The following is a 20,139-nucleotide window of genomic DNA, read 5'->3' as shown; positions in this document are numbered from 1 at the left end:
TTACAAAGGCTCTAATTTGCAGACATATTGAACGTATGAAGTCGATTTTCATATTTTAAACTTTTTGCTCTTCTCTCAGATGCTGGGAAAGCTTCTCTCAGAAACTGAGAAAGCCTGTCTCAGAAGCTAGAAAATCTTCTCTTACATGATGGAAAAGCTTAACTCAGAAGCTGGCAAAGTTTCTCTCAGAAGCTGACAAAACTTCTCTCAGAAGCTGGCAAAGCTTCTCTCAGAAGCTGGGAAAGCTTCTCTCAGAAGATGGGAGAGCTGTTCAGGATTCCATTCGGTATTGTGTTCAGCATTTCGTTAAGTGCCTTGTTCCGGATTCAATTTAGTGTCCTGTCCAGGATTCTTTTTAGTATGCCGCTCAGGATTTCATTAAGTCTCTTGTTCAGGATTCCTTTCCGAATTTTGTTCAGGGTTCGTTCAAAATCTTGTTCAGATTTTGTTCAGAATCCTGTTAAGGATTCGTTTGGATTCCTATTCAGGATATATGCAAAATACTTGTCAGGTTTTGTTCAAAATCATGTTGAGGATTCGTTCTGTATCCTTTTCAGAATTCGTTCAACTCCTGTTCAGGATTTGTTGTTGTTTCTTTTTTCCAGGATTCCGGTCCAAATCATATTCAGGATTCAGTTTCAAGTCCTGCTCAGGATTCAATTCCGAATCCTGATAATCCGTTCCGAATCCTGTTCAGAATTCCGTTCCAAAATTCGTTCAAGATGCCGCTCCGAATCTAGTTGTTCAAAAGAACTAGAATAGAAATCGCATTCTCGTTTGATGCTGCTTTAGCGAAATTTCTGCCTGGAGTTTGGATTCCAAGCCTTTTTACCTTAACTAAGGAGGTTATAATCAAAAAGGTGGAAGCGAAAAAAGAGGTAATTTTGAATTAATCGACTTAGAAGTATTTTCAGCAATGTTTCATTCCATACAAATTGTACTAGAGCCAACCTTCTACGAATTTTGTTATTTTTCTGTTGGATGGAAAAATCACCTAAAGTATCGATGGAAAGCTTGAAACAGTAATATTTTTTAGCATGTTAACTCAAATCCGACCAATTGTCATGTGCGTTAGGGCCTTTCAATAGGGTCCTAAAGCCCTGTCTCAATTTGATTACCAAACGCTCAAGTTTAAACCAGAAACACGTGTTTACTCAATTTTTAAATGTTTTTCGTTTGTTTAAGTACAATGAACATTTTTTTACGATCTTTGTGATTTTGTAACACCCCATGTTTAAAATTAAATTTTGGTTGTGTTCTGTTTTCCGTATCTGTTTCGAAATGTCAGATAGGAGCAACTCCAGTGTTAAGTAGTCAGATACACGCTAACTTGAAAATGGGTTCCGTGTACCCATTTTTATAGCAAGTAGGGGAATTAGGGGCATAATGGACACGTTAAGCAAATGTTCGTTTTAAGACCATACAATGGCAATGTTTTTAATTTACCCCCGGCTAGTTTTCAAGTTTGATGTTAGTACGACGTGCTACATTTGTTCATAATGATAAAAATCATATCATATGTCAGAGAAGCGACATAGAACATTTGGTTGAAAACAAGGCTGGTAAAAAGGTATCGGGGCGAAATGAACACCTGCATGAAAGTAATGATTCCTATATATTTAATGACTGTCAATCGTTCCGATATATAAAAGAGCTCTCCCTCAATCATTATAGCAAAAAAGAACCTTTCTGGGTTCATTACTTTGCTCAAAAATTAGATTCTTCCACGGCCTTGCTTATATGCCAATTTGAAACTGAAAAAAACTTTTAATCAAATTTTGAAGGAAAATTGGAGCAAAAATTAAACTTTTATACCGTCAAACATTTCGAATGCAATACAGATTTCATGCAGTGTAGGAACTTTTGATGAAGTATGCATATTCTCAGATATTGAGGGGGTGTCCATTTCGCCCCGTATGTTCATTATGCCCCTAATCCCCCTATGAAGTTGTCAGAAGAAGGGCATTTCCAATGACATAAAAAGGATACTTTAACCTCACTATGAAGTATCTCAACTGGTAATAATAATGGGTATTAGCACACATAACCCTTTTCAAAGCAACAGCGCCATTTTTAGACCTTAGTTTGTAGTCGCACGGGGTTAGTGGACAATTTTAAAGTGAATATTTCGGTTCTTCAACACATAAGTCATATAATTGTACATTTCCTGGTAAATTGTTTCTTTCAAACATATTTTCTTATTGCAGATTTCAAATGACTGCGAAGATAATTAGCTACAGCGATTCCAGCGATGTTTGGGATGTTTTGCGGAGATTTCATCATTCCATTCGACATCTGAAGAGATAGGCAAAACGGTTCATTTTAATGAACGCATCCGATTCGAATAACTCATTTTAATGAACCGGATCTTTTAAACGGTTCAGTGGCTCGCAAAGCAAGAGCGAACTGACCCGAGTGAACGAAAAAAAGAGCGGTTTACTTCTGTTGCGCGACATGCGTATCTCTCGTATTTTTCGCTCTCAAACTCTCGATACACACGACCGGTTTCCCCTACCCGAACCGAGAGAAGGAAGCAAAATCAAGCGTGTTCTAGAATAAGGGCGTAAGTCTCATGATCGATCCTCTCTTCTATGAATAAAGATGACAAGATGCGGGTTTGTCAGCATTTTTTCACCTCAGGATGCAAGATTGCATTGCTGCCGAGCGGTCTGAAGCGAAAAAATGTTAACAAACCCGCATCTTGTCACTTTAATTCACAAAAGAGAGGATCGATGAAGAAAAATAGATCATGCGACTTAAGCTCTTATTCTAGCACTCGCTTGAAATGTGCTTTGCCATTCACGTGTGTACTACCTGCTTGTATGCAAATGAGCGGAATGCCATTTACTATGGAGAACTAATAGTTAGCAACCAAGTTTCTCCATGAGTTTGCTCTGTGGTATGGAAACGCTTATTCCTTAATTAAATCATCGGAAAACCTCAAAATTTAAGCAAAAAAGTGAAAAATGTCGGAAAATTAAAGAAAAATCTATGAGTTTATGTCCAAGGGTTGTGGCGGCAACTCTTGTGTAAACATATTTTAACATTGTTTGGCAAAGAATACAAATTGAAACGTTCTAGGGAAGATTTATGAGGTGAGCCATTTTATCCCATCACTGCGTCTTGGACTGTGTTCCCCTACTGTGTTTGCATGTGTGCCGTGGCGTGCGTGTCAAGCGGTTGACTAAAGACTAATTTATTCAAATAATCGTTACACTCAATATAGTTCAACGGTTGCTACGATTCGCAATCTCTAACAAATCGGTCGATGTTCAGACAAACTGAACTGAGTGATTTTTTATGGTTTCAGAAAAACGTACCCAAGCATTTGAAATTTCAAAATATTTGTATTGTTTGTTGTAAAAATGGTACTCATTCATATGATAATACATCTGTATAAAACTAGCATCGAAAAAATCAGAATTGATGGAGTCCTTAACGTAGCTTTAGACCGCTAAAATATCGTCTAGTCCAGTTTGTCTGAACACCGACCAATTTAAAACCAGATTTTATCAAAAGTTTTAGGATCCTATTGTCAATTTTTTAAGTCTATGCTATTGTTCTGCAATCGAACAGGAGACCTGTCAAAACTGGAACATGACGTCACTCTTGATTACAGGCACTCTAATCCTAACGCACAAACACAGTTAAAATCCCGAATAAGCTATTAAGAAACTTGTAGAGTTCAAATGATTTCTAGATCTGTATAGACTGCATAATACCATATAGATTTTTCTCAATCAGCTTATGAGCCATAAAATTATGGGCAAGTGTAAGCAACATGGAGGTCTTTATTTCAGCTTTGGTATATCTGAATCTGAGTATAATTGAAAACAACTTTCAATATACACTAGAAATCATCGTATTGCAAAAAGCGGTATGAAAAAGTTAGTTATTGAATGGCAACGATACTTAGAAAACTATGAAATCCATGGAATGAAAAAAAAAAACCTAATTTACCACTTGCTATAATGATCAAAAGTTTCATTTTATGATATTCCCATCTGTATTTTTACTGTGATTTCTTTGGTACGGGAAAAATGGTGCAATAACAGCGGTATAGTTTTTCACTCGGGTATACAGTTGGTGCACTGCCGACTCCCGGCAATCAAAAGCCGGTTCGTTCCCTCGGATGTCAGAAGGGAAAATTAACATAAAATACGGTCCCCAAATGCATCCGTGGCGCGACGCATAACGCGTCTTCGTCGTCGCCAACGTCCCATAAAAGGAATCTTGCCGAGGCCGACCCATTCGACCGACCGCCTGTGCCTACTTAGTTCGATATGTGTGCGAGTGGGCTGGCATTCACACAAGAGTTATGGGCCCGTTCAATTGGTTTATGCTGCGCCGAAGAAAGCATAGCCTCCTACGTGAACCAAATTGCCGGCGGGACGCTGAATCAAGGTGCCGATTAACTCTGCGTGGGCAAGGACGTTGCCGTTGTACAAATTAGTGCAATTGCATGAGTCTGAGGCGCAAAAGAAAACGACTAATGCTTCAATTGGGATAATTTAGATCCCTTTGACGTCACGCAGCGCAACCATCAATTCTGATTGAATCGAACGAAAACTGGTTCGGTCCCGTTTCCGCAGCGCGGCATCTATGATTAACTGACACATATGGCAATCGTACATCACCTGCTGACTAACGGAACCGAATCGAAATAGCAGGTTTCAAAAGCGGAACACGGCTGCATGCGAAGGACCTTCAACCGGTCAGCTTCCTCTCTATCTCTCTCTCTCTCTCTCTCTCGCTAAATAGCGATGCGAATAGAGCAGTAAATCCGAGCGCATAGAATTCGCATCATCGGCATCGGGCTTGGGCTTGACGACTGACACATGTAAGTCAACGACATCGAGAACTGGCAAAGCAAGCCGTTGAATAATTCATGAGCTAGCGGTGAGGTACTAGAGCGCGCTGCGCCCCGAAGAGTGGGAAGTCGGTTTCGCGCACTTCCTCCTCTTGTTGGCACGCGAGCTGCACGAGATTCACGACCGATTGCGAACTCGTGTCGTGTGATTGTGACGCTAACTGCTAAGTAATCGTCCAATGAACGAAATATCTTAAGACGTATTCAGAAATCATTCCAGAATTGTGTCTGTGGTAACAGAAGCGGCAGCAGGTGTCAAATTCGTAGCAAATTCGCTCGCCTGCTACGATTATTGCAGTTCATCAAAGATAATCAGCGATTGAATGCACGAGCTATGAAACATTCGGGTTGATGCCATTTTTTTCAAGTCATCAAACGGATATCTGGTTGTAAAACCACACCTTGATTTTAATCGACATACTTTGGCCCTATCTAAAAAATGCAATTTCTTCAGTCGCTCGAACATCGAGCCCGTTCTAGATAAGTTACGAGCCGTGCGATAAGCGCATTGTAAAATTACGGAGCAAATACTCGAAGCTTACGTCTGCACGAACAAAAGTGAAAGCAAAACACAATCATACGAATCATACGATTCTTCCCATTGGCCGTCCGACGCCGTCTTCGTCGGAATGGTTCACTTTCAGACTGCGTGTGTAATGCACCGCATTCTAGATGACGTCCGTCGGGGGCGACATGGTCATTTATAAATATCACTACAGCACAATAAACTGAGCAAGCCTTGGCCGCGAAGTGGAACAGTTTGAGCGGACAGTCAAAACCCGTAGACTGGTGAATAGGATTTGAAATGAAACGTCCGAACACCTGAGGCGTCTCGGAAAGCATCTAAGAAGGCGGTCGTTATTGAGTGCTCTTTATACTTTTCTAAACTTCAGAACCTTAACAAGCAATAGAGAACGGATAATAGAGCGAATAGTGTATTTTACAATCCTCTTCTCATTTTATAACATCAAAGACCAAATAAAGACCTCCAAGTCCCGTAAAATTCTTCAAAATTATTTAATTCTTGTAGAAATAGAACAAAATCTAGAAAAGCAAACTGCAATCTGTCAAACTCGAACACTTAGTGATCGAATTTGGTACTGAAAGTAATACCCATTTTAAGCTCGACTACTCAGTCTTAATTTAGTCTTTGTTATTATGTCATAGTGAATTGACAACTGATTAAAAACAACAACAAACAACTGAATCAAGTTTGCAAGGCAAGGTCATCCACCCCTTCGGCGGCGATGCATTTGCGGAAATATCAAGGATGTCCGCAGACGACATTCAGCGAGTTTTATTCCGAACATGCGCCGGCAATTTTCATAAACAATAACCCATTGCAGGTCGCTTGAAGGCGACGACGGAAGATTCCATTGAATCGGTTTTCTCTTTTATCTAGTATTCATATTTTGTGCAAACGATCGGACCACCGCACACGAAAACAACATCCTAATTTCGGAATCTCATCAGCACTGGCGTTGCGGTTGCTTGACAACAGCGCAGCACTGCTTCGTCTATGGTGTTCTACCATCAATCCAACAGACGCAACAACTCCGCTAGGCAAAAACCTGACGAGCTGCAGCGGAAAATGGCCACCAAGAAGAAGCTTCTTCGTCCACGCGAAGCTCTAGTAGCCGACCTGTCGCCTCGGCCGGTTCGCTGTTGAAGGCGTCTGTCTGCATACACAAAACCGCAATCTTGGACGCGCGGTGGACATGTGATTTGCGCGTGAACAGCAATACACAATTAGCGCAAAATTTCGGAACCGGTTGCTGCGATGGCGTGGCGTGTGGAACGCCTTTCGCCCGGGTACCTACTCGAGTCGAACTCGAACCTGAAAGCATGTAGGTATTGGCATTTTATCGCAGTATGCTGCGGGTTGCAGCAGTGATAATAATTTATTGGTCGGAAATTGACTTGTTTTTCGCCGAGGCGAACAACCCTTGGGAAAGCTTATTGGCGCCAGCATTTTTGCTGCGGGACGCTTAACGCTGTTTCACCGTGATTTCTTGAAATTTTAGGCCAATTTCAGGGCCTAAATATTGTCGCTCAAACAGTGAACTGAGCTGTCATTATGGACACAACATTTACTAAATTTTGAATTGAATGATAAAAAATTTAATTAAAATGGAGTTAATGTTGGGTTCATAATGAAAGTTCAGTTTACTGTTTGACAAGTATGCGCGCAGTTGGACGCAAATATTATGAACACATATTTGAACTCCGATTCATCTCGAAAGTTCAATACCACATCTATATCTGTCAAATACCTAGTGTTGAAAAAGTCAAACACCCTTAAACGTCAATGTTTGAACTGACGTAATGCTGAATTTTAAACACTGCACAGCAAACAATCCTCAGCAATGGGCATTTTTCGAAACATCGAAATCTTCCGATGCGATCATGATCTCCTAAAGCGGAGATCCTCACGCGCGATATCGCGGAGACTTTATTTATTTTGGTTTTGTTTCGCTTTTCATTCCATTTTCTGCTGTTGCTGACCGATACGACGAAGCAAAAGCTATAACAGTCTGCCCAACTCGAGAGAACAGGTTTCGCTAAATATAGCTAAATATTTACTCGCATTTTTCGGTCGCTGCTGCTGCTATCGTCCCTTTAATTGCAATCACGCGTGCAGAACCGGCGGGGTGCCCGAGCAGAAAGTGTTGCATCCAAGTAGGCGAGATTTTCGAAAAAAAAAAATGAGATTCTGAATTCTTTGAGAAGAACTCCAATACGTCTTGGTATTATGTCTATGATAGAACGGGTTTTCTTCTCATCTCTTAGCTTGATTATTCGAAATTAACATTAGTTATCATTTGTTATCGCCCAATTTCACCTCGATCGGGTGCAATATTTTTAATCGGGATAATGTCATTGCTGAGGAGACGATAATTGGATTTTCAAACATGATTGTTTTCTGAAGTTTTTGGAGACTCTTTGGGCAGTTAATTAATTTACCAAACGAACTGTCCATTGCCTTATTGTCATTTACAATGGCATTTTCCATATAAAGAATTACCACAGACAACTGGACGTAACATTTAGTTTTTTTTTTAACCACCGCCTACTTCGTTCATTACACGGTGATCATGTTTAGCGAAATACGATTAAGTTCAAAAATGACCTGCAGAAGGCGCTAGTGTGAAACATCGAACACTAATGAAAACGATTCGCGCGCCTCTGGTTGTGAGGTATAAAACATAGAAAATTTAAAATGATCATTTGACGAGTGATCGATGGAAATTTCGCCACTGTTACGTCTGTTTATCCGTGGCATTACCTTCACAATTCACCAGTTTCTTCGAAACAAAATCGAAAACAACAAGATGTTGACGACGAACCTTAAAACTTTTTTTTTTTTTTTTTTTTTTTTTTTATTAAGGCACTCCGTGCTCGTGGCCACTACTGTGCCGGAATCAGTTTTATCTGTATCTTCCTTACCGATACAGTTCTATTTTTAACTAATCTATATTTACATCTGCTTTCACTCTCTTCTGCTCTTTTGCTCTCACACCGAGCAGGTAGGAGAGTGCTCTGCTGTTGGTCCAATCGATTTCCTTAAGCCATAGTCCATTGCTCTTTTGCGGTGGTTCGTTTTTGCCGTGTTCCTGAGTCGTTTGAGGCTAGCTGCCTGCGAAAAGGGTCAATTTGTCTCAGTCACCATCTGATACTGACGGAGGATGGATGTGCTCCCCTATGCACGGTCCTCCGTGCGGCGTCTTCTGGTGGCTGGACGGTTTATTTTTTGGAGGGGCTGGGATTTGAATCCATGACCTTCCGCTTATGAAGCGAAAGCGTAACCTCAAGGCTACGGACCCCCCTATAACGACGACGAACCTTGTCGTCGGGATTCGGAAAAGGCGAAACTGATTCACCGAGCGTGGGATTGCTCGACATTACCCGTTGATTGGATTATTGCCGCAATAAGAGCAACCGTTGCGCCGTTGCGTGCGTAAATCGAGGACTTACCTTTAACATATTTATAAGTAAATGTTTCATAATCAAATATGATAATCATAAGATTAATCTAATCAATGTGACTTTCGCTCGGGAAAATTACAATTCGGGATAAATCAACGCCTTCGGAGCCGCCAATGAGTCATTGACTATTCCTTCGGGACCTATCCGACTCGTGAAATTCCGGTCCGCCAACCTGTATAAGCCATGCGAGCTCTTCGACTTGTTCGAAACATAATATGTATTCCACTTCAAGCATAATTTCCGCGTTTCCAGTGCAACAATCGTTCAACGCATGTGGGTCGCAATAATACAGTAGGCGTAGACTTCAGTGTGCAGTTGGTCATGGCGGGGTTGCATATAGCAACCGCCCAGCAAAACCGCCTACTGGTTTGTTTTCTTATTAACTTCGATGCGATTGGAAATGCTTGTTTTGCGTAGGACCTCCCCGACTCTTTGGCGGTCCGACGACGTCGACGTTTGAAAATTGCGTGCAATCAATCGCCATCGAAGATCTTGTTTCGATAACGATCTATGCATCCATTAAAGATGGCCATCCTACCACAACGACCTGGATCGGGTACGTTGAGGCTGGTATCGACATTCGAAGTAGATTGCTGAAGTAAAATTTGACGCTAATTACCTATTTTGGTATCCTATCTTACTTTGGTGGTTAAAAAAAAATTTACTTTTTAATTTTACTTTTCCATAGCTGGATTTTTTGAAATATTTTGTTGATTTTGAGCTAGAATTCAAAAATTCCGCAATTTATAGTTTTGAGCAGGCAGTCTTCCAGTTTGACATGTTTATCTTAATTTTTGAATTACTCTCTCTAAATTGTAAGAATTCTTACCACAACAATAGAGAAGTGATAACGAAGTTTCTGATTTCCATACAGTTCCCTAGTTGATTCTATTCTATATGATTTTTTTTTCGAAAAATATGTACTTTCGGAAGATATTTAGGTTCAATTCCGGTCAAAACCTTCGAGGTTCTGTCGAAACCTCGCTATTGTCAGAGTGATGAAATATCCGTGAGGGACGAATGACCTTCTGGATAAAATCCCTTCCGAACAACAACAACAACAACATGACATATCCGTTGTAATATCGATAAGAACCTTAGTAAAAATTCAGGTTTACTACAGGATTATAAAGATTTAGGATTCAACCGTTTCAGTCCTAAGAGCTCAAAAGAACATTTGAATGTATAAAACTACACACTGAATAGAAGTCAATACTTTTCGGCAAAAGCCTTGTAAAATTGACTGCTTCCGTGGCGGAAAACATTAATAATACATATTAAAGGCTCAATTAAGTCTCAAGAATCCATCCTTCAATCATCAAAAATAAACCAGTTTTTTCGTTCAAATTTAGAGAAATCCTCATGAAAATCTATCATGCACTACAGATAGCAAGTGTAATGCAATGATACATTTTCATGAACGTTGCTTCGAATTTGAGCAAAAAAAAAAACTGTTTTTGAAAATTTGTAAAACAATTGTCCTGGTAGCGAAGTTATGTCAGAATATACTACAATAATCAGAATTTACATTCACTAGCAAAAACAATGAAAATAACGCTTGTGGATGCTAAATTCACGTTCAAACAATTTTCGAAATTTTTATGGGCCATACTATATGTTCAAAACTTCGTTCCCTCTTTAGTTGAGATTCTGTATAACGTTCGATTTGTTTTTTAAGGCGATCCAACATTCTATAGCAGTCGTACTCAGGCTAGTATATACTGCGTGCTATATCAATCAACGATACGAACCGCATAAAATAATCAAAATCCTACGAATATTAAGCTGAGTATTGCAAACTGGATTTAGAAGAATTCTAACGGAATCATATGTCTTCCTAGTGGATTTTTGAGATATTTCAGCGGATACTTTAGGATATCATGCGGGACCTGGAGATCCTTAGCGGACATTAGAGGTTTCCGGTGGGATCCTGAGAATGTATGATTGGTTATTGCCGTTTGTAAGTTTTGGCGGTACCTAGCCAACTCTTAAGAGTTTCTAGAGCGTCCTATGAATAGGTCCTGCATAGGTTCCCAGCAAACTTTTGGAATAGCTAGCAGTAGCCTGTTGGTCCAGTGTTCTGAAGTTCAGGACAGTTTGATAAAAGCCCATACAAGAGAAAAATACTACTGTTACAACTGGGGATCTAATGTTCTGAACTCCACTACAGCTTGAGTAGAATATAGAACATCAAAAGTATGGTTCAAGGTTACCTCAAAATCGTCTGCTGAACTTATCGAAAGCGGAACTTACTTGATTGTACACCTATCGCAATATTTTATATCAAAAAAGCTACTTTAAGTTATGTATTCTGAAACAATTTGTATGACCTAGAACATCTCAGACAATCCTTCGATGTCTGTTTATTTCTCCGAAGTTTTGTTGAACCTGGTTGAATACATATCATAATAATGAACTTCAAACCAGTTTGGACCACCTAGCATACCAAAAAAACGTTCTTCAACTATTTTTGATTATTACATTTTTATTAGCCTTCAAGATAATCATCCAATAATGCCTTCAAATGACAAAATTTGAAAGCGCCTGAGGGGATTTTCTTCGCATTTGGTTAGCGTCTGCGGCCAAAGGCTAAAGTAAGGCCTTCATTTGTCAAGAATTGAGCTCATGAGCTAATAAAACGAAATCTTTGAAGTTGTGAAAAGCAAACTGCAATCTGCCATACATGGGTTCTGAGAAAATAATATTAGTAACAGTAATCGTTCTCAGTTTAAGCCCGACTATCATGTCTCAAATTCGTCTTTTGATTCACCCTCCGTATTTGTACACTGAGGCAAACATACTTTGGTTTTCCATAAATCATGACTTATGAATTATCCAAATAATGGACGTTTAACCATTTGAATGACAATAGTAATTTTTTTTTACCAAAATCATAAGTAAAACTAACAAATTTCAATAATAATCATTCTGGCGCCAAATCAACACTGATTCTAAAGAAATTATTAGATTATTTTGCCTAAGTGCACAATTCACGCTTTAAATTCAAATGTTTCTAAGAATTGATTGCTAAGATAAAGATTTCGCAGAGAATTTACCGAAGATATCGAAAAAAGTTGCCAAGCATAGCAACCATTTTGGTTTAATTGCAGTTTTATAGGCTATTCTATGATTATACGTCAGCTTATTAGAAAAGACCATTTCAAATCCGGAAGTATAGCTAGGAAAGCGTATTTGAAGTGTCACAACTTTTTTGTCAAGGATTTCCCAGTAAACACACGATCGTATATGATGGGATATAAGAGTACAAATGTGGAGGCGATATACGTACATCTTGCATGCAGCCTTATGGCGCATGCACGTATATCGCCTCCACATTTGTACTCTTATGCGCTATCGTATACGAGTTTGTGTTTACTGGGTTTGCAATCAGCCACGAATTCATTGAAGAGATTTTCGGTGAACGATAGTATGTCAGTTTTCAGTGGTTAGAGACTACCAAATTCTAAGAGATAGAAAGATTCAGACTCAGGCCTAAAACCTCGATAAAGGTTTTCCAACTCTGGAAACAGTTTTGGTTTTGAAGCAGTTTTACAGACCATTTTCTGACGGTTACAAAGCAAATTTAAATAATAAAATGTTGTTTAGAAAGCGTAATTGAAGCAGTTTACCAAGGATCGATCAGATTTTCGTCAAGAATGTTGAAATCTTTCATGAATTGTTTTCAGAGATTATCATAACTTCGACATTCTATATCGTTCGCAGTAATCAGAAAAACTAAAATACAGGGTTATTCAGATTCAGTTCTTTTTGAGAATTCGATAAGGAATTTGTTCAAAAATCTCGATAAAGGTTTCCCAACCCTGGCACCAGTTTTGGTTTCAAGGCGGTTTTATTAAGCATTTTCTGGTTTTAAATCAGTTACTAGACCAGTGTAAACCCTGAAAGGTTTCTTGGGAAGCTTTTTTGATAAAGTGTATTGAGAATCGCCTAGATTTTTGTTTTTTTTTTTTTTTTTATATCTTTATTTGAGTGTATTTTAACACACGAGGGCTAGTTCTACACTACCTAGATTTTTGTCAAGGAATGACAAAAACCTGAAATGGTACTTGGTAAGTTTCTGAGGGTGTTTCCTTAGCATTTTGGTGACGTCTGTGGGCAAAGATTAAATTAAGACCTTCACTCTCAACTCTCAAGAATGGATCATAACCTTCTGAAAAATTAACTGCGATCTGATAGTTTACACAAAGCGGTACAAAGTGACTAAATGTAGCAATAGAAACCCGATCACTACGACTCAATGTTGTCTTTGGTCCAACTTCGATATTTGTTTTCCAATTTTCGTAGCCACTCTGATCATCCAACAGGTATTTCAGGGATTTCTATTTGATGTGCAGGGGCCTAAATGACCAGGACAATATATCGATGGTTTCTCATCACACAATCATAACCTCTTGATCATAAATTGTATCCCAAACTCTGCAAACTGCTAGTATACGATTAACCAGGCCTACTATTTAGATCAAGTGATCTGTAAATAGGTTTTCCAAAACCAGCAACAAATTTATGAACTACTTTCTGGTTTTAAGTCAGTTACAAGACCATTATCAATTATAAAATGTAGCTTGCCAAGCGTTTTTGAAGGAGTTCGAGGATATTGGAATTTACCATTCTTTTCAGAGATTCTCATAACGATAGACTACAGAAGACTACAAAATACTAAGATTTAGGACGATTCAAATTCAGGTCTTGCTAAGAACGTTTGCCAAACAATGAATGTTAGTTTTATTGCGGTTTCATATACAAGTTTTTCAAGGATGTTTTCAGAGATTTTCAAAGCGATAGAATCATAAGACTATAAAATACTAACGATTCAAGTTCAGGTCTTGCCAAGAACTTTTCCCAACAAATAAATGTTAGTTTTATTGCTGTTTTGTAGTCCAATTGATTGGTTTTAAGTCAATTACAAGACCTTTATAATTCCTAAAATGTAGCTTGGAAAGCGTTTTTGAAGAAGTTCCAGGATATTGGAGTCTGACATTGTTTCCAGAGCTTCTCATGACGATAGAATGTCTGTTCGCAGTAATCAGAAGACAACAGAATACTAAGGTACATGACGATTAAAATTCAGGTCTTGCTATGAACGTTTTCTAACCAATAAATGTTGGTTTTATTGCAATTTTATAGGCAATTCTTTGGTTTTAAGTCAGTTACGAGACCATTATAAAAAAATTAAATGTAGCTTGAAAAGCGTTTTTAAAGAGGAGATTAAGGTCTTCCACTCTTTTCGGAGATTTTCATGACGATAGAATATATGTCCACAGTAATCAGAAGACTACAGAATACTAAGGTATATGACGATTCAAATTCAGGTTCTGCTAAAAACGTTTTCCAACTAATAAATATTGGTTTTATTGCGGTTTTATAGACCAATTTCTGGTTCTAAGTCAGTTATAAGACTATTATAAATCATAAAATTATAGCTTGGAAAGCATTTTTGAAGAAGTTCGAGGATATCGAAATCTGGCATTCTTTTCACAGATTCTCACATCAATAGAATGTCAGTTCGCGGTAATTAGAAAACTGCAGAATACTTAAATTTAGGACGATTCAAATTTTAGTCTTGATAAGAATTTGATTAGGATGTTACAGGGAATTCCTCTACAAGCAATTTCTGAATCTAGCAATACATGTTGGTTTTATAGACGAATTTCTGGCTTCAGTCAGTTACAATACCATTATGAATCCTAAAATCTTGTTTGGATGCAGTTTTTGAAGACATTTGCGTAGATTCGACCGAATTTTTGGCCTTTTATGTATGTATAAGGCTGACATCTTATATGGGATAGTTGCACATACAAGCATTGCATAATGCAAAATGTTATTTCGTTATATGCTTGCTTTATAACAATAATATGGAGGGAAACTTTCCTACAGGTTTCACAAGTCACGTGTGCTTTAGAAACCTAATCGAACGAAATCACATCGTTTTGTGAGACAACCAAACGCTAGTTGATTAGCACTCTCCGGTGAAACGATAAAAGTCGAGTAAGGTGCCTGCCACAAAACAAACACGAATCAATTAGTCAACTTTGAACGCCTTTTTTTCGACATCAATTTCACGTCCAATAAAGGGCGTTTTTTTTTATTACTGCCCAAGCCGGACGGACAAACTATCAAAGTAGGCGATTGAAAAGAGCATTCCAGTTTATGCTCTCTTCGTCTCTGCCGTTTATCTTTCAATGAACGGAAAACCAAACGCAAGATCGAAACTGGAGATCAAAATGTAAGACCAGAGAACGGGCATTAATCACATTCATTCCCAAAGGTATGCATTTTTCGTTGTATGCATTCCTAGGCAAATTCCGAATATTTGAGGCCGACATACACTAAAAGAAACGTTCAGCGTAAAGGTTTTCAAATACATTTTGTTTATATTTCATGAAAACTATCATAGAAATTACATCTTAATTGACTTAAAATGTCATAAAATTGTGAAAAAAAATCAATTGTGACAATTTCCAGTTAAGGAATTGATAAATGACATTGCTCATCAGGTGGAAATTTTCCACTGATTTTTTTTTGTATGCTACCTCAAACACCATAACAAGCGAAGGTGTGCAACGACGGTGATGCAACGGATGCGAAAGAAGTCAAAAGAGTTGGCACGAAAATGTCTAAAGAGACACCGGAAAGCTTTCTATGGATGGGCCCATCCAGTGTCAGCCTAGATTTTCGATGTAAGGACAGCAAGCACTTAACGGTGCGGCCAACCGAGGCCTACTATTCGGGGGTCTCTGTAGGCATTTTAGTCCGTACACCGCCATGGCTACAATGCACGCATGTAATGGTATTTTTCACGATGCCGAACGACAAGCAGTCATGCAGACATGAAGCAGCTCCGAACGAACCAACCGGTCGGTCAATGCAGTTCGATGGAGATTGTTTGACGACAACTTTCATTTCGTTTACACCCCCAATATTTGAACTGGTCGCATTAGTGCTGCTGCGTTTCGTTTGTATACGGGTAACTGCTCGGTGCTGACGTGGACAGCAATCTAGTAGGCATCTACCCGCTCGAATGTTTGCAAACAGGCCTTAGCAGTGATGCTTGCCCACCAACGATATGTTTGCTTTGATGAACAAATGCATGTCGTGTCATTTATGAGCATGTATGTTTAACGAGCCTAGCAGGCGCAGAAAGAGAGTTGAAGAAACTTACCTCAAATCCTACTGGAATTCCTTTCAGGCACCACAGAGCAACGCCTACTTTGGTTTTGAATGATGCAGAAAAATGCCGAACGGGTCGAGCGGAACCGTAGAAGTTGTCCACGGATTGGTAGCACGATCGTTAATTTTCGCCTAGCGAATGACGTTAGTTGTGGATCAATTATTTTTGCTGCCTGACCCTTGCAGTATCAACCAGACTACCAATTTCAAGTTGCGGCGTCCACTTCTCCTAGGATAGACGCGTGCAGATTTTTTGCTTTTCCCGCTATTCGACTTGAACCGAGTATTTTTAGAAAGTTCAAACACCGGCTTTCCACACTAGTAATCAAATTCGGAGCGATTCTTTGCACAAAAGACCGCCAGCTAACTCGGCTTGCGGGTTGTGTAGAATGTTTCCCGTTTGCTTGGATTTTTTCTAGACATCAGAAACAGTACACCACTTAGGCTTTCACCAAATTACAGCACTAGGCTACTTGATCTTCCACGTTTACATGCAATCCTTAGACAAAGTTACAGACTCTTAAAATTGATTTTCACAGCTTAATCACTACACTTTAAAAACGACATTTGTGCACGACGACTGCCATCACAATTTGGGCTTCTGAAGGTATTCTTTTCAACAAAAGACGTAATTTCACTTCACTCTCCGAATCTCTTCCCTTCTCGCCGAAGCTAACCAATTAGCATTATTCTTCTTGTACACTTTGCTGGATTGTGTCCCTTATCGTGAGATATTCTCTTTTCCACACTCTCTCTCACTTGTTGATAACACGTCTGATATTGTGCGATGATTGCCGATAAACGAATCAACCGACGAACGAACGAACTGATGGGATGCTGCGACAATGGTCCGCGGAGTTGCCGTGAAACTGATATTCTTCCTCCGCGCGCTGATTGGACCCAATTTGAAGACAATTGACTATACTCCTCAGATACTATCCACGCTGCCTCTGCTTACGAATAAAAACGCTTAAGGTACCCTAATTTGTGATGATTGTGATACTAGGCTTAAGCAGTAGAGGAACCTTCTTTGCTTTCAGTTGGACAGGTTGAGTATGAGTACGTCCATACGCTTCGACTGTTTATCGAAGACTGAATGCGACCAGCTCCTCGACAGCCAGTAATAAATTCAAACGCCACTCGGTCGAACCGTCGCCGGTCGATGCATACAAATGCCGCTAGTGTAGTATAGCTCTCAATTTCCCATCTATGTGTACCCGCCCTGTCGTAACCCGAGTAGAAATGCAGAGGAATTAAAAACAGGAGAGCGTATCACCATCGCAGTAGGCGCGCGATAAGGTTGTTCTCTGCTCCTACGGCAATAGTTATGCTCTTCTGCTCCCATTCGCTCACACGTTGGTTGAGGCAAATGTGACCTGTCTGACCGCAGTCGCAGCCCATGCCCGCAAGTCCTCAAGCGGAGATTATATTATTTTTCCTTCTGGTCGATTGGCTTCTAGGAGAAAGTGGTCACTCTCCCATTTTGATTGTGTGCTCACGAAAATAGGATGCAGCCATAGGCAGGTAGCTGTCTAACCGGAACATCCTTGCGACACCTTGATAAACAAATAAGCAGATAGGCTCCCTTGACACGCTTTGGGATGGTGATTGCACCTGTGAATAGAAAGAGATTGGAAAGTTTGATGATCAATAACTCACTATCAGTAATGAGTAATTTCCAAATCATTAGTCATGTGAAAATTACTCCATATGATTGCGTTTAATATGAATTTTCTGGATTACTTACACTCATGTTCATATAGTTGATTAACAAAAGTACAAACATTTGATTCTGTATTATGATTTTGCAATTTCTCATCGTAATAGGCTGTTTTTCATCACGCCAATCTGTCACGAAACAGCCAACTTTCCTGCACTGATGTATGTAGTGCGGGAACAGTCATTATGCAACTGAAACCAGTGCTGTAATGATTCATTAAGCAATGCTTTCTCATTACGCAACTGTTTGGAGTTGCGTAATGAATCATAACACAACAATTTTTCAGAAATTGTAAAATAATGGTAAATGCATTCCGTTATAATTTCCGATACCCTCAAGTGGTCTTTTACAAAATTGCAAAAAAAATGTTGTACGCTGGGAGGGAGAAACCAATACAAATTTTCTGTACGTCATAGTGAGCCGAGATTCCGCTGTCACGAACTGTCACTGTGAGCCCAGATCTCAAACATTGGACTAACATGAAAAAAGCGCGTAACTGATTAAAACACATTTTCGTATTTCTTCAAAAGTGATAAAAATCGAATGAAAATCAATTCATGAACATAACGCAAGTAATGTCACGTGAGCACCATTTAATTTGATTGAACATAAAGCATTGAAAAACGCATCGTTCTACTTTTTCCAATGAAAATGAATATTTAGTGCATAGAAAACTGTGGCCCTTTTTTCATGTTTGTCAGGAAAGATCGAAGGTGCACAACAAAAGGAAACTACCGATTTTCTCGAAGCCTGCCTTGATTGTTGTTGGCATGCTGGAGTTATCTTGCAGTTCAAAATAACGTTGTCTTATATTTCGTGTGTAGTATCGTTGCCTCCCTCCCAGGTTGTACGTAAATCTTGGCAGAGCTCGACTTTTACAGCACTCGTCGTAATTATCCTATAAATTGACGACTCGTGTTGTAAAAATCATCATTCTGCAACTTCTCTCGTAAACTATATTAGGGGGAGATCCCCCAGTACCGGACACTTAAGCCACTAAACTCATAATTCGAAAACTATTGATTTTATGGGCTCGTGTTACCCATTTATGATAAATATTATCATTTTTATAGTGTACAAAACTAAATTTGAAAATATAAATATGAATTTCGACATCGTATTTTGATGATGTATTTTAGTATCAAATTGATCGTTCTTGAAAGGTGGCACCCAATACCGGACACAATCTGGAAATGTCTCAAAATCTGTTAATTTGAACATCATTGAATGTTTTTATTATAGGAGTAGTATAGAATTGCCAATTCAATGCATTTGCAACATTAAAAAGAATAATTTGAGTTTTTCTTAGTTTGCAAGATGCCTATCAAAAACCTCTTCCATATATGATGAAAAATTGCACATTTTACGAAGTTGTTCTGAATGTTCATTCTTCTTAATTTTATTGCATGTTTGATACCATGATCGACCCATGAAAAATCAAAGTATTTTGAGACACTGACGCAATAATTACAAAGATATCATATAACAAATCAAGCTGTCCGAAACTGAGGGACAGGAGGTGCTTAACGAAAATTGTAATTTGTCCATATTTAGTTCAATTGTGGTACAAAATACATTCATACTATCAAATAAGGATTATGTTCGATCATGCTTGCGTGATCCAAAGTATTTTTTCATATACAAAATAATTATTAAATAGGCTCAAAATTAAAAGAATACGTCAATTTTTTAAAGACTTTCAAACTTTTCTACTTTTATAAAAAGGCATGCATATTTCAAGGATGTGTTATTCTACGCAAACATTAGTCTACATAATAGCTTTCTTTTCTACTAATACACCATCTTGATTGGACCATGATTTCTCAATGTTTCAACTTTGTCCGGTATTGGGTGCTGTCCGGCACTGGGGGATCTCCCCCTACAGCACGATTCGTACATTTATCAAACGAGTCCATTTGAATACCAGAAATAATATTAAGTTGCGCACATTTTTTTTTTAATTTTAATCCGTTTTGTAAGAATCGTAATGCAACTTAACTGGCGTAATGGTGATGTTATGAGGAGAACAAAATATGAAATTTTAGGTGCGTCATTCATAGGTCAATGAATAAGGTGTGAAGATATTTTTTCTAGGTGTTTTAGTTGAAGTACTTAACACAAATTGTTAATGTTGATGTTCTTGTAGAATGAGTTTTTTGGTGGGTGTTGGTGACGAAATTGAAAATTATTTGTAGCTGCACTGTCGATGATGGATTTTCAATTGGTGAGCTCGTTCCATACTTCTTTTCCAAATAAGTGTTCATGTCTACACACATCCTTACCGTGACAACGGCGTAAATGTTGCATTTATTTATTTTTTCAGGGTGTCGACAGAATGTTAAGAATGGTATTCCCTGACTTTCCCCGACCTTCA

General features: G+C 38.8%; 1 protein-coding gene across 1 annotated transcript in view; it reads right to left on the bottom strand.

The window, feature by feature from the left end:
• The window catches only part of LOC5574517 (protein phosphatase 1 regulatory subunit 3A), a 79,645-nt gene extending 62,424 nt beyond the window's left edge, over positions 1–17,221 (bottom strand). Inside the window, exon 1 of the mRNA XM_001661440.2 lies at positions 16,038–17,221. The gene's annotated coding sequence lies outside the window, so the exon portion shown is untranslated. The remainder of the gene's footprint in view (positions 1–16,037) is intronic.
• Positions 17,222–20,139: the final 2,918 nt, after the last annotated feature.

This window comes from Aedes aegypti, chromosome 3, assembly GCF_002204515.2.
Source record: "Aedes aegypti strain LVP_AGWG chromosome 3, AaegL5.0 Primary Assembly, whole genome shotgun sequence".
Taxonomy (NCBI): Eukaryota; Metazoa; Arthropoda; class Insecta; order Diptera; family Culicidae; genus Aedes; species Aedes aegypti.
This window is presented reverse-complemented; position numbering and strand designations above follow the sequence as displayed.